General features: G+C 37.7%; 1 protein-coding gene and 1 pseudogene across 2 annotated transcripts in view; one reads left to right on the top strand and one right to left on the bottom strand.

Moving 5' to 3' along the window:
* Window positions 1-13,328, bottom strand: part of RAB28 (RAB28, member RAS oncogene family) — an 80,738-nt gene that overhangs the window by 25,060 nt on the left and 42,350 nt on the right. The window lies entirely within an intron of this gene.
* On the top strand, window positions 7,723-7,819 carry LOC118989921 (uncharacterized; annotated as a pseudogene).

Raw genomic sequence — 13,328 nt, 5'->3', positions numbered from 1 at the left:
TGTCTGGCACGAAGATGAGTGATGGAGTAGCAGCTTTATCCCAGACAGAAGTGCTGGCAGAGGCTATCGTTCTTTTTCTGAGCTGTCTCAGAAAAAGACACAGCTGGGATGCAGGCACCATATCTGCTTCTCCATCAACCTGGCTATCTCTGTTTGCTCAACCCTGATGATTCCCTGAGACCCTGCCCCACAAAACCTCAGGCCCACCAAGGCTGTTTCCAAGCAGCTTTTCCATATGAATGTCCTTTCTTACCTTATGCTTCAAACTTTCCTAAAATCTCTCAAACAAGCAGCATCAGGCCTCAGTGTACCCCATACCTCTTACTAAGTGGCCTCAGGCATGGCACTAGTAGCAACTGGGCCTGGTTCACAGCTTGGCCTTGCATGGGCACCTCCAAGCCTAGCACAAGTAGTAGCCATTTGCAGATGGCTTTGTAGCTCATGCCAGGTGGCCCTGGGAAGAACACAGGTAATGGCTGACCATGGTCTGCACCTCCCAGGAAGTCCCATAGCCAGCACATCCAGTGGACAGCTTCAGACCACATCAAAGCACCACTCAACCACCTCCATACTGACACACTCAAGGGGCAGACTCAGAGGGTACCAGAGCCCTATGAAGTAAGTCCCGGTCCATGGGACTTACAGCTGACCCTTCATAGTGGTTTCAGCCAGTCCTTGAGGCTGATCAGCCTGGAGTAAATCCCTCTTATTGACATGCAAAAACCAATCAATGCTCAACTACAATAGGAAGGTATATACAACCCACATGGTAGGGGTGACACACCTGGACTATCCAGCTTGGGTCAATGGGGAGGCTGTGCCACTGAACACCACAGGACACCTACTACATAAGGCCACTCTGTCAAGCCCGGGAAATACAGCACCTCTACCTAATACATAGAAACAAACACAGGGAAGATGCCAAACTGAAGAGACAAAACAACATGGCCCAAATGAAAAAAGAGAACAAAACTCCATGAAAAGAACCTAACAAAATGGAGACAAGCAATCTACTAGGTGCAGAGTTCAAAACACTGGTTATAAAGATGCTCAGTGAACCTAGGGGAAGAGTAGATGAACTTAGAACTTCAGCAGCATAAAAAGGAACAAGAAAACCATAAAAAGAACCAGTCAGAAATGAAGGATAGACTAACTGAAATGAAGAATAATTCACAGGTAATCAACAGTAGAGTAGATGAAACCAAGAATCAAAACAGTAATTTGGAATATAAGGAAGCAAAAAATGTCCAATCAGAACAAAAAGAAAAAAGAATTTAAAAAATTGAGAACAGTGTAAGAAGCCTCTGGAAAACTTCAAGATTACCAACATTCACATCACAGGGGTTCCAGGAGAAGAGAGAGCAAGAAATTTAAAACCTATTCAAAAAGAAATAATGATGGAAAACTTCACTAACCTGGTAAAGGAAGTAGGCATACAAGTCCAGGAAGCACAGAGGGTCCCAAACAAGATGAACCCACAGAAACCCACATCAAAACATTCAGTATTAAAATGCAAAAGGTCAAGACAAAGAGAAAATCTTAAAAGCAGCAAGTGAAAAGCAGTTGTTACCTGAAAGGAAGCTTCCATAAGATGGTCAGCTGACTTCTCAACAGAAACTTTGCAGGCCAGAAGAGAGTGGATAGAAATATTCAAAGTGATGAAAAGGACCTACAATCAAGATTACTCTACCCAGAAAAACTATCATTTAGAATTAAAGGACATAAAAAGCTAAAGGAGTTTCACCACCATCAAATCAGTATTACATGAGATGTTAAAGGATCTTCTTTAAGAAGAAAAGATAAAAAATGTGAACAATAAAATGGCAATAAATACATATCTATTAACAATTGAGTCCAAAAAACAAAGTAAACAGAACAGGAAAAAGAAAACTGTCCAATAGCAATAAAATAAAATAGCAATAGAATTCAATAGCAATAAGAATAGCTAACATTTATATAGTGCCATACTGTTTTATAAGCACTTCACATATATTAAATAATTTAACCCCAACAACCATCATGTAAACATAAAAAATGAGGTGCAGAGAGGATAAACAACTTAGACAAAGACATACATCTACCAAGGAGTGAAGGCAGAGCTCAACATCCAGGCCCTCCTGCTCCAGAGTCTACACTCTTAACTCTCACTTAGCTTTCTTTCCATACATGTAGTCCTCTGGGATTGCCTCCTTGTTCCATCCATGTTATCCTAGGTAGAACAGTTCACCAACTTTCAATGCCATATAATATACCTTTGTATTTATACCTTTTCTTCAACTGGAATTAATTCCAGTTGTTAGCTATCAGCAACAATGAAGCACCATGACTGTTCCTAGTTCACATCACCTGGTACATATGAGGTATGTTAGCAGTCTAAGATATGTAGCAATCTATGAATGTTCAAATTTTCAGAATGAGGCCAAATTATTTTCCAAGTGGTTGTAGCAATTTATTAACCATTCCAGAATGAATATGAATTGCTGTAGATTCATGTTACGTCTCTATCACTTATAATTCTTATGCTTCTTGATTTGTACCTTATTACTTACTTGTGGTCTTGCTTTGCATCTCCTCGATTAGTGATAAGACAGAATCACTAATTTTTAAGTCTTTGGGCCATTTTTATTTTCTTCTCTAAAATCCCTATTTATGTTTTATATCCATTTTTCTAGTGAGTTCTTTTTCTTACAGATTTGTATACCAATCTTTTGTCAGTGTATCTTCTCCCATTTTAAGGCTTTACTTTTTTAATTCTTTAATTTGCCTCTTGATGGAAACAAACATGTTAATCTTATGTGATCCATATATCAAGCACTTAAATGTAACAACTGCATCCTGCTTAAGAAATCCTTTCACACACACAAGATAGAAAATAGGTTCTTTGAATTTTTTTTTTTTTCTGAACAGTGTGCCCTTAACATTTCAACCTTTACTCCATTTGGAACTGATTTTTGTGTATGGGGGTAGTACACGGATACACTGTCTTTTTCTCCATAAAAATAAACAACTGTCCATGGCTACTTAAACATTTTCTTCTTTCTTGAAGCTCTTCAATTCCACTTCTATTATAACATCAAAGTTCCATTTATGTCAGGATTTGTTTCAAGAATCTCTCTTCTGTTTTCTTCAGTGAAATCCACAGCTGCCTTTAGTACAAGCTATTTATAAAAAGTCTTGATCACTGGAATGGCAAATGATTCTCACCTTGTAATTCATGATCATATTGACTATTCTTGGCCTTTTACCTTTCCATATACATTTTAGATTCAGTTTATTTAAACACCATACACATAAATACTGTCAGGTTTTGATTGACATGCTGAATTGATCAATCAATTTGAGAAGAACTGACATCTTTATAAGATTGAGTCTTTGTGTTCTTGAACACGGTGTATTTGTTTTAGTTGGTTATTGCATTCAGTCTTGTATTTATGCCTTATGTTAAAATTGTATAATTTTCTCAATACAGGTATTTTCAATGTAGATAATCATCTTCTGGAAATTCAGTTCTTTTACTTCTTCCTTTTTAATCTGTATGTCTTATATATCTTTTTCTTACTGTTTTACAATAGCTAGAACCTCAAGAATGATGTTGAAGATAGGTATGGTAAGAGTGAATATCCTTGCCTTGTACCTAATCTTAGGAAAAAATATCACTCTTTCACTATTAAATATGATATTTACCTATAGGTTTTTCATAGAAGCCATTCATCTGGTTGAGTTCTTCTCATTTCTAATTTGCTGAGAGGTTTTTTTTTTTTTACCATTTTTTTTTACCAGAAGAACATTGAATTCATCAAATGCTTTTTGTGCATCTACTGAAATCACATGACTTTTCTTCCTTAGCCTAATGAACACTCAACTATACCACTGCAGTGAAAAAGCAGTAACAGACAAGATGTAAACAGATAAGTATGGCTTTGGTTCCAATAAAACTGTTTATAGACACTAAATTTTATTTTCATATCATGAGTTATCCTTCTTTTGATTCTCTTCTAACGATGTAAAACTGTAAAGCCCATTCTTAGACAGCAGGACACACAACAAGAAGCCACAGGCAATAGTTTGCTGCCCCTGCTCTACACTACCACGCAAATCACTCTGCTGCTTAAAAACCTGTAGTGGCTTTCTACATAGATCTTAGTCGAAAATGTGGATTCCTTAAGGCATTGTTCCTGATTCTCAACACTTCCTGCCTTGTACCCTATACTTTAGCTGTGGACAAATCTTATAAATTTCCCTCATATTTCAGACTATTTCCTAGCTTCCATGGATTTATTCACTCCTTTACTTCTTCCTGGACTGTTCTTTCTTGCCATTCTCTGTATGCAAATTCCTACATACCCCTTTAGGTTCTGTTTGAGTATTTACTTCTGCTATCCAGTTCCCCTTTTTATCGCTCCAGAACACTATCTATCATACTGTTTTGTCCCTCCTACCCTTGTGCTTGGTACAACAAAGGCATGAATGAACGAATGAATGGATGAATACCGTACTTTAAAACATAAGAGAAACGTGAATGTGTATAGCCAATGCTTACAATAATAACAAAATCAAATTCTAGCACATAATGATGTTTTTATGGCCATCAAAATACATTTAAGCCCTGGATGGTGTTGCTTAGTAGGTTAGAGCGTAGTCCCGTACACTGAAAGGTCACAGGTTCCATTATGCTCAGGGCACATTTCTGGGTTATGGGTTCAGTCCCTGGTAGGGGCAAGAGGCAACCAATCAATATTTCTCACATCAATTTTTCTCTCCCTCTCTTCCCCTCTCTAAAATCAATAAGCATGTCTTTGGGTGAAAGGGTTTTTTTTAATGCATTTTAACCAAACTGATTTTAGAAAATTTTTTAAAATCTCATAAAACAGAAAGTATTTTCTTAATTATAAAATACCCTCTAAACTTTGATATTACATTGTAATATAACAAACTGAGAAGATGGTGCCTGCTCAATGTGTCAAGAAGCCAAGAAATAAATAGCAAGACAACTGTCAAAAGAATGCTTCCCTAAAATAATAATAATGGATCAACTTAAAGAACAGGCACAAGTATACAATTCCTAACAGAAAACCTTTGAGAGACGAAAACTTCATTACTAAACTTCAGACTTAAATGTAAAATTTAGTCAACTTTTACCAGTGCTCATTAAAATACAGAATAGTGACCAGTAATCTCTAATGCTTAAATTAAAAAAAGAGAGAGAGACCCTGAAAAGGGAACTCACTTGCACACCTAGAAAACATTCATCTCCACTTACAAAGAATTTAGTTCATAGTCCCAGTACATTAGCATATCAAATTATAACTCTATGGATATAAATTGCAGTGTTGAGGGAAACGTTGGGATAAAGAAGGAAATAAAATTATACAACTATCTTCGGTGTTCAGCTTTAAACCAAAGATACTTTTTTACAGCAACTACAATAAACAAAATTCGGTTGATAAGTTTTAACACTAACTACTTTTTTGTTTGTTTTCAGATACCTGTCACTTTGTTTTGTTTTTGTTAAAGTGAACTAACCACTCCATACTTTTTGATAATCCCAAACTGCAGAAAAACCTAAAATAGATTTAATAACCATTTCTGACAAAGTTTTTAAAACTCCTAAAATGTGAATACACATTTAGGTATTCATTTACAAAAGACCCACTTTTCTTATATAAGAAAACCTCTGTCTCCTAATGAAAATGTAAACCTGTATTTGAAAAGTAAATAGCTTGTGTTGGAAGATTAACTGAAAATTTTCTGGTTTAAAAGAAAACAAATGCACATAGCCAAAATCCCAAATCTAAGAATATCTGACTTAAAACTAGTACTCTTTATTTTACCAGGGTGTGTTACTAAATGATACATATTAACTTTAAAGTGCATTCAAATACTACTCCTAATTCAAAATTAAACCTCAGAATATGTGTCATGGGTGCAATATGTTCTATAAAAGTAAAACAATAAACACGTGAGTTTACACCAAAAAGAGACAAAAGAAAGCTATTGGTCTATATGAAATATATTGCAAGTTCAAGAGACTACAGAAAATCCACTTAAAAACTATAGTTCTTGAGTAGAAAACTGTTCTTATGTTAATGAATCACCTGATTCTGAGACTGTCAAAAACTAGACTTTTATTGACTACTCCAAGAAAAAAAACTCTTAATCAAAAAACTGACACCCTTCCTTCCCATTATATGTAAAAAATACGGATAAAATTCTGGTATTTCTTAATGAGTATTGTAATTATGAGGGAGCAAACAAAAACAGAAATTACAAAACTCTGGTTCCACTTCTTTTGGTTTTATTTACTTATTTTAGAAAGCGGGAGGGAGGGGAAAAGGGAAAGAAATATTGATGTGAGAGAGAAATACCCATCTGCTGCTGCTAGTACATGTGCCAAGCAGGGACCGAACCGGCAACCTAGGCATGTGCCCTGACCAGGAACCGAACCAAAGACCTTTAGCTTTGTGGGACCAAAGCCCAACGCACTGACTCACATCTGTCAGAAAGATTCCCCTTCTTTTAGAATACTCACTATGTGAAGAACAGATGAAGACCATAGTATGAATATTTAGAATGAATGAGCATAACAGCTTTTCAGGTTAGGGCACTAACAAGAATTTTCTATTCTTTCTTTTAATAGGCAAATCTATCACTTTCCAACTGACGGGGATCTATCTATTATACATTTAAGTTTGACTCCTGGTTCATATTTCCCTCTTTATAATAGACTATAAAAGACATTTTTTTAATTCAGAAATAATCACAAAGTAATCTCAAAAATGAAAAAGTGAATTGACTATTGGGCATCCAATCAATAGAAATTTTAAGTAGCTCTCCAAAACAAAGCTTCAAAAGAAAAAGTCTGAATAACAAGAAAAAATATGTAGGCTAAAAAACTTAAGGAAAAAAAACAGCCCTGACTGGTTTGTCTCAGTGGATTGAGCACTGGCCTGTGAACCAAAGGGTTGCCAGTTCAATTCCCAGTCAGGGCACATGCCTGGGGTGCAGGCATGCAAGAGGCAACCACACATTGATATTTCTCTCCCTCTCTTTCTCCCTCCCTTCCCCTCTATCTAAAAATAAATAAATAAAGTGTTTTAAACACTCATGTGTGGAAAAAGATAGAATAAATACATATACATATTAACACATAGTTGGTTCTCTGAGGTAGACCTATGAGGTTAGATTTTCATAGATTTCTGCATTTTCCAATTTTTCTAAATTGAATATATAATGAACATTCTTTACTTTAAATCCTAAAAGTATCCATCAGAGAATAATTCTAGGACATTTCCCATTATAATGTCTTAGAATGTATTACACAAGTGATATATTTTTTAAAATTCACTATGCTATAGTAATTTCAGTGTAAGATATAAATATATGTAAATAAAAGTGATTTAAAAATTATTTACTCTTGCAGAGAGAGGGGAAGGGAGGGTGCAAGAGAGGGAGAGAAATATCAACCTGAGAATGTCGACTGGCTACCTGCAACCCAGGCACGTGCCCTGACCTGGAATCGAACCAGCCACCCACTGACAATGCCTAACCCACTGAGCCATTCTGGCTAAGCCAAAATTTAAAACAAGCATATCAATGGTATCTTGCAGTCTATGAAGTTACAGTTACTCCTATATTTTATACTTTATTAAAATTTAGTTAGTATTTTTTGGATCTCCCCATTTGGAATTTATTTATTAACAATTTTTATTATGTTTTCTTTTAATCGCTTCTTGGCCTTTTGGCTAAGATCAAGTGTATTATGTTTTCTTTGATAGATAAGTGTCTCAGAAGAAAATAAAGCACTGTAATAAAATCTCATTTGGGCCTCCAGTCAAGATGAAAGCAGAAGCAAGCACACCTACAGAAAAAAATTACAGCATCACCCAGAACTGACAGAAAATCGAGCAGTTTGGAAGTCCGATAACGAAGGAATTAAAGAAGCCACATTCATCCAGAAGAGTAGGAGGGGTGGAGCGAGGTGGAGAGACACAGAGCCATGGGAGTGGCATGGGGAGGTGGCAGAATGAGCAGTCCCACATTCCAGTGTGGTAGATAAAAATCAGGAGGGACACCTCAGAGCAAGGGATCCCGGCCCCAAACCAGACCACCCGCCCCCAAGGTGCCAGTGCCAGGAAGATAAATCCCCATGACTTCACGCTGTAAAAGCCAGTGGGGATTGGGGCAGCAGAAGAAACTGCCAGATTATCAGACTTCCTTTTAAATGCCCTGCACGGACTCAGGACTTAGGCAAACCCACTCCGTCTGGGATTCACCACTAGAGCAAGCGCTGGAAAGGCACAAGTGGCATATGTATGGGCTGGAAACAGGGAGAGTGCTGAGAGATAGATTCCTCCTGGACCAACCTCCAGAAGCCAGGCAGCAGTACTGTCCCCTCTCCAAACCCTCCCCCCACACAGAGCCACAAAGTGGTGAAACAAGTTGCCCTGCCCTGGTGATCACCTAAAGCTCCACCCCACATAATTTACAAGTCCACTCTCCTACAACAGGCCACATTACCAAAACAGAGTCGAAGCAGCTCTACCTAACACACAGAAACAAACACAGGAAGGCTGCCAAACTAAGGAGACAAAGAAATGTAGCCCAATTGAAAAAAGAGAACAAAACTCCAGAAAAAGAATGAAAGGAAGTGGAGATAACCAACTTACCAGATGCAGAGTTCAAAACACTGGTGATCAGGATGTTCAAAGAACTAAGTACGGCAACAGCATAAAAAAGACCCAGGCAGAAATAAAGTTTACATTAAGTGAAATAAAGAAAAATCTACAAGGAACCAACAGTAGAGGAGATGAAATTGAAATCAAATCGATGATTTGGAAAAAAACATTCACTCAAAACAGCAAGAAGAAAAGAGAATTTTAAAAAACGAGGGTAGAATAAGGAGCCTCTGGGATACCTCCAAATGCACCAACAGATGAGCCACGGGGATGCCAGGAGAAATGGAGAGCAGGAAACGAAAAACTTTTTTTGAAAAAAAATAAGAAAACTTCCCTAATTTGGTGAAGGAAATAGACATGCAAGTCCAAGAAGGACATAAAGTCCCTAACAACTGGACCCAAAAAAGACTACACCAAGACATATCACAATTAAAATGCCAAAGGTTAAAGATAAAGAGAGAATCTTAAAAACAGCAAGAGAAAAGCAGAAGAGTTAGCTACAGAGGAGCTCCCTGTTAGCTGGTTTCTTAAAAGAGGCTTTATAGGCTTGAAGGGACTGGCAAGAAGTATTCCAAGTGATGAAAAGCAAGGATCTACAACCTAGATGACTCTGTCCAGAAAAGTTATCTATCATTTAAAACTGAAGGGCAGATAAAGTGCTTCCCAGACAAGATAGAGCTAAAGGAGTTCATCATTACCAAGCCATTATTATATGAAACGTTAAAGGGACTTATTTAAGAAAAAGAAGGTCAAAACTATGAATGTTAAAATGGCAACAAATTCACAACTATCAACAACTGAATCTAAAAAAACAAAGCAGCCCTGGCTGGTGTAGCTCAGTGGATTGAGCGCAGGCCTGCAAACCAAAGGATCGAAGTTTGATTCCCAGTCTGGGGACATGCCTGGGTTGCAGGCTAGTTCCTCGCAGAGGACGCACGAGAGGCAACCATACATTGATATTTCTCTCCTTCTCTCCTTCCCTCCTTCCCTTCCTCTCTGAAGATAAATAAATAATAATTTTAAAAATCTTTAAAAACTATTAAAAAAATAAACCAAGCAAACAACCAGAAGAGGAACAGAGTCATACATATGGAGATCACTTGAAGGTTTATAAGCTGGGAGGGGGAAGGAAGACAATGTGGGGGGGAAGGTGCAGGGATTAAGAAGCATAAATTGGTAGGTACAAAATACACAGGGGCACATTATGAACAGTATAGCAATGTGAAGCCAAGGAACTTATGTGCACAACCCATGGATATGAACTAAGTGAAGGGACCGCTGGAGGGATCGCCGGAGGGAATGGGGTACCAGGTGGAGGGGGAAAGGAGGTAAAGTGGAACAACTGTAATAGCAGAATCAATATTTTTAAAAATCAAAATAAAATCTCATTTGGAGCCAATTAACTTGAATGACTACAGACCTAGTGCCACAAAAAATCAATCTCAAAAATCAAAATATACTAGCTCTGAAACAAAAGATACACAAACCAATACCAATAAAGAATCACATGTCACTAAAACAGGTGTACAAACTTTAAAGTTAAGCAAAATGGAAAGTTTTACACCTTACTTTGTAATTGATCACACCCCATTACATTATATACCTGTAGCATAACGTGAAAATATGTCTGCCTGTTAGCTGTCAAACACTATGCCTTTGCCATAGTACTGTTTTAAAATAATAATTCTGGGGTTTTTTAATACTCTTCAGAGATATTTTATATGTCAAGTATGTATAAAATCACTGATGTACATTTATTTACATTCCTTCAAAATGTAAATATTTTTCTCCTCACTGTCATCAATTACTCTGCAGTTGAATTATTTTTAATTTTTACTGAATTTATTAGGGTGATTTTGGTTAATAAAATTATATAGGTTTCAAGTGTACAATTCTTGAACAATTTTTGTGTATCATCTATATACTATATTGGTGCTCACCACCCCAAAGTCAAGGCCCCCTCTATCACAATTTATTCCCCTTTTACCCTCTTCTTCCTCCTCCTACCCATCTTTCCCTCTGGTAACCACGGTAGTGTTGTCTGTATCTATGAGATTTTTTGTTTGTTTGCTTTGCTTTGCTTTGCTTTGCTTTAATCCCTTCACTTTCTGTCTCACTCTAGGCCACCTAAATATTAAGCTTCTTTGGGTGTTTTATAGACTCTCCAGCTCACTGTTTTGTTCCACAGGTCTTGTGGTAAAAAGACGTCTACTGTTTTTAAAAGATTGTTATACCCATTTAAATATGTTTAAAACAAACACCAAAGCACAATAAACATTTTTTTTACGATTTTATTTTATTTTTAGAGAGAGGGGAAGGGAAGAGAGAGGGAGAAAAACATCAATGTGTGGTTGCCTCTCATGTGCCCCCTACTGGGGAACTCGCCCACAACCCAGGCATGTGCCCTGACTGGGAAACCAACCAGCAACCCTTTGGTTTGCAGACCAGCACTCAATCCACTCAGCCACATTAGCCAGGGCTAAGCACAATAAATATTTTTAAAACAAACCATTATTTAAGACTCAAAATGTCACTGACATGCCAGATAAAATATTAAAAATGAGAATACATAGGAGCACTAAAAAAATAAGGAAAAAGTGCCAAGAGTAGAAGACAAACAGCAAATTTAAAATGAGCTGATAGGAATAACTGTCTAAATACAAATCTAATATTAAAGGTTTCAAGTATGAACTCTGGAATAGATAGAGTGGATCCGTTATGGTTTGATCAAGCAGAACAACCAGGGTGGGTAATGAGTCAGAAGGATTTATTGTAGGGGTTAGACCTTACGTGACTGTGGAAGCAGTTGGCATGGCAGGTGCAAGCTCTTGCCTCTGCATCTACTTTCGAGCCTGCAGTGACTCTGGGACAGCCAGACCAGCATCTAAAAGGGAACTGGACAGGAGAAGAGCAAGAACAAAGTGGAACCTGTGAACATGAGCTGCAACAGATAAAGAAAATGGAAACACAAGAACAAACTTTAATCTGTCAGGACCACAGGAACTGCCAGTGACAAACTGGAACTCACATCTATCTCTCACCAACTCCCACCCTAATGCAAAGGGTGACCTATTGGAGAAGCTTGCGCCCCTCACTAGGGATCTGTAAGTGCATAAAAGAGGTGAAAAGGGAAATCCTTTCGGCAGGAGCTGAAGGAACTGCTGGTCCATGTGCTATCCAAATGTACAAGGTGAGTGGGCAAATCAATGATGAGCTGGCGCAATGTGAGAGCTGGCGCAATGTGAGAGCTGGCGCAAGTGCCTGACATTCCCAGCACTGACCCTCAGAGAGTGAAAGGCATGCCTGCCACTTTACTTCCTCCTTGAAATCTAACCAAAATGTCTCCTGTTACCATTGCTAACCAGAGCAATATATGGAAGGAAATTTTAGCAACACTATTTCCAGTTTAGCCAAGTTGACCTAGCACAATGCCACCCTTGAAACAGGCCAGGGCTTCCACATAACCTCAGACTGTTACAAAGATAAAAATAAAGGACGGACAGTGGTACAGAGTGGTCAGATCTTGTCTATCAATCCAAAGTAACCCTTTCTAACTTCCACAATGGACAAAGGATCTCAGTTACTGCCTGTCTATATACCCATATTAGAAGTCTGATTGTCAATATGCCATTAATACTCTACGGTCAGGGTGAAACATATTGCCAAGTCCTGAAGTTTTTCCACACATTCAAGGTAACAACTGCCAAAAAATCCAACGATGACCTTCAACCTAAATTTAAAAACTGACATCAGTTACTAATACTATTCAATTCTATCTTCATTAAAGAACCAAAAATATCAATGTGAGGCCACAGACCTATTGACCCTCAAGAAAAGTCAATAAATGAAGGACAAAGAAAAAATGCAAGCACTCTGTTGTCACATCTCCAATCTCTTCCCACTCTGTCAGTGGGCACTGAAGAGTGGCAGCAGCTGCTGTTTATTCTGCCTCTTTCATTTCAGCATCACGGCCACAGTAACGGCCACAGCAGGGTTTGGAGAGCAGTCCGGAAGGCTGGGGCTCATCTGTGATGGTACTGTTCGTATCTTGATAAGATTCTAGGTAACAAAAGTATCTGATTTGTCAAAACCAAAACATGGTACACTTAAGATTTCTTCATGTCACTGGAAGTAAATTTTACCATACATACACACATATAAATAAACTCTAATGACATGAATGATGATGCATTTAGGTAGGTATACAGTGTACTGTCTATAACTTATTTTAAACTGCATCAAAACAGATGAACTGCTAGAGTGATAAAGGGGTGGGTGGATGCACAGGTATGAGACAAAGCAAACACAGCAGAATGCTCACTGTCAACTCCAGATGAGGGGTCAGCAGACTATAGCTTATGGCCCAAATCTGGTCTGCCACCTGTTTTTGTCATGGTCCATGAGTTAAGGACAGTTTTTATATTTTGAAAAGACTGAAAGTTAAAATGAAAAGAATAGCTCATGACATATGAAATGTGACATTCAAATTTCAATGTCTACAAATAAAGTTTTATTGGCTTTCTATCTTTGGTGGTGTACCTAAAAAGTCATGACCATACCCAAGGTTATCTATATTTTTCCTTTGTTATCTTCTATGGAGTTTTATAGTCTTGCACTTTACATTTGGGTCTTTGATCCACTTTGAGTTAATTG

This window comes from Sturnira hondurensis, unplaced genomic scaffold (assembly GCF_014824575.4).
Source record: "Sturnira hondurensis isolate 20B ecotype Veracruz unplaced genomic scaffold, ASM1482457v3 Scaffold0000780, whole genome shotgun sequence".
Taxonomy (NCBI): domain Eukaryota; kingdom Metazoa; phylum Chordata; class Mammalia; order Chiroptera; family Phyllostomidae; genus Sturnira; species Sturnira hondurensis.
The sequence above is the reverse complement of the archived record's forward strand: the minus strand, read 5'-3'. Positions and strand labels throughout refer to the sequence as shown.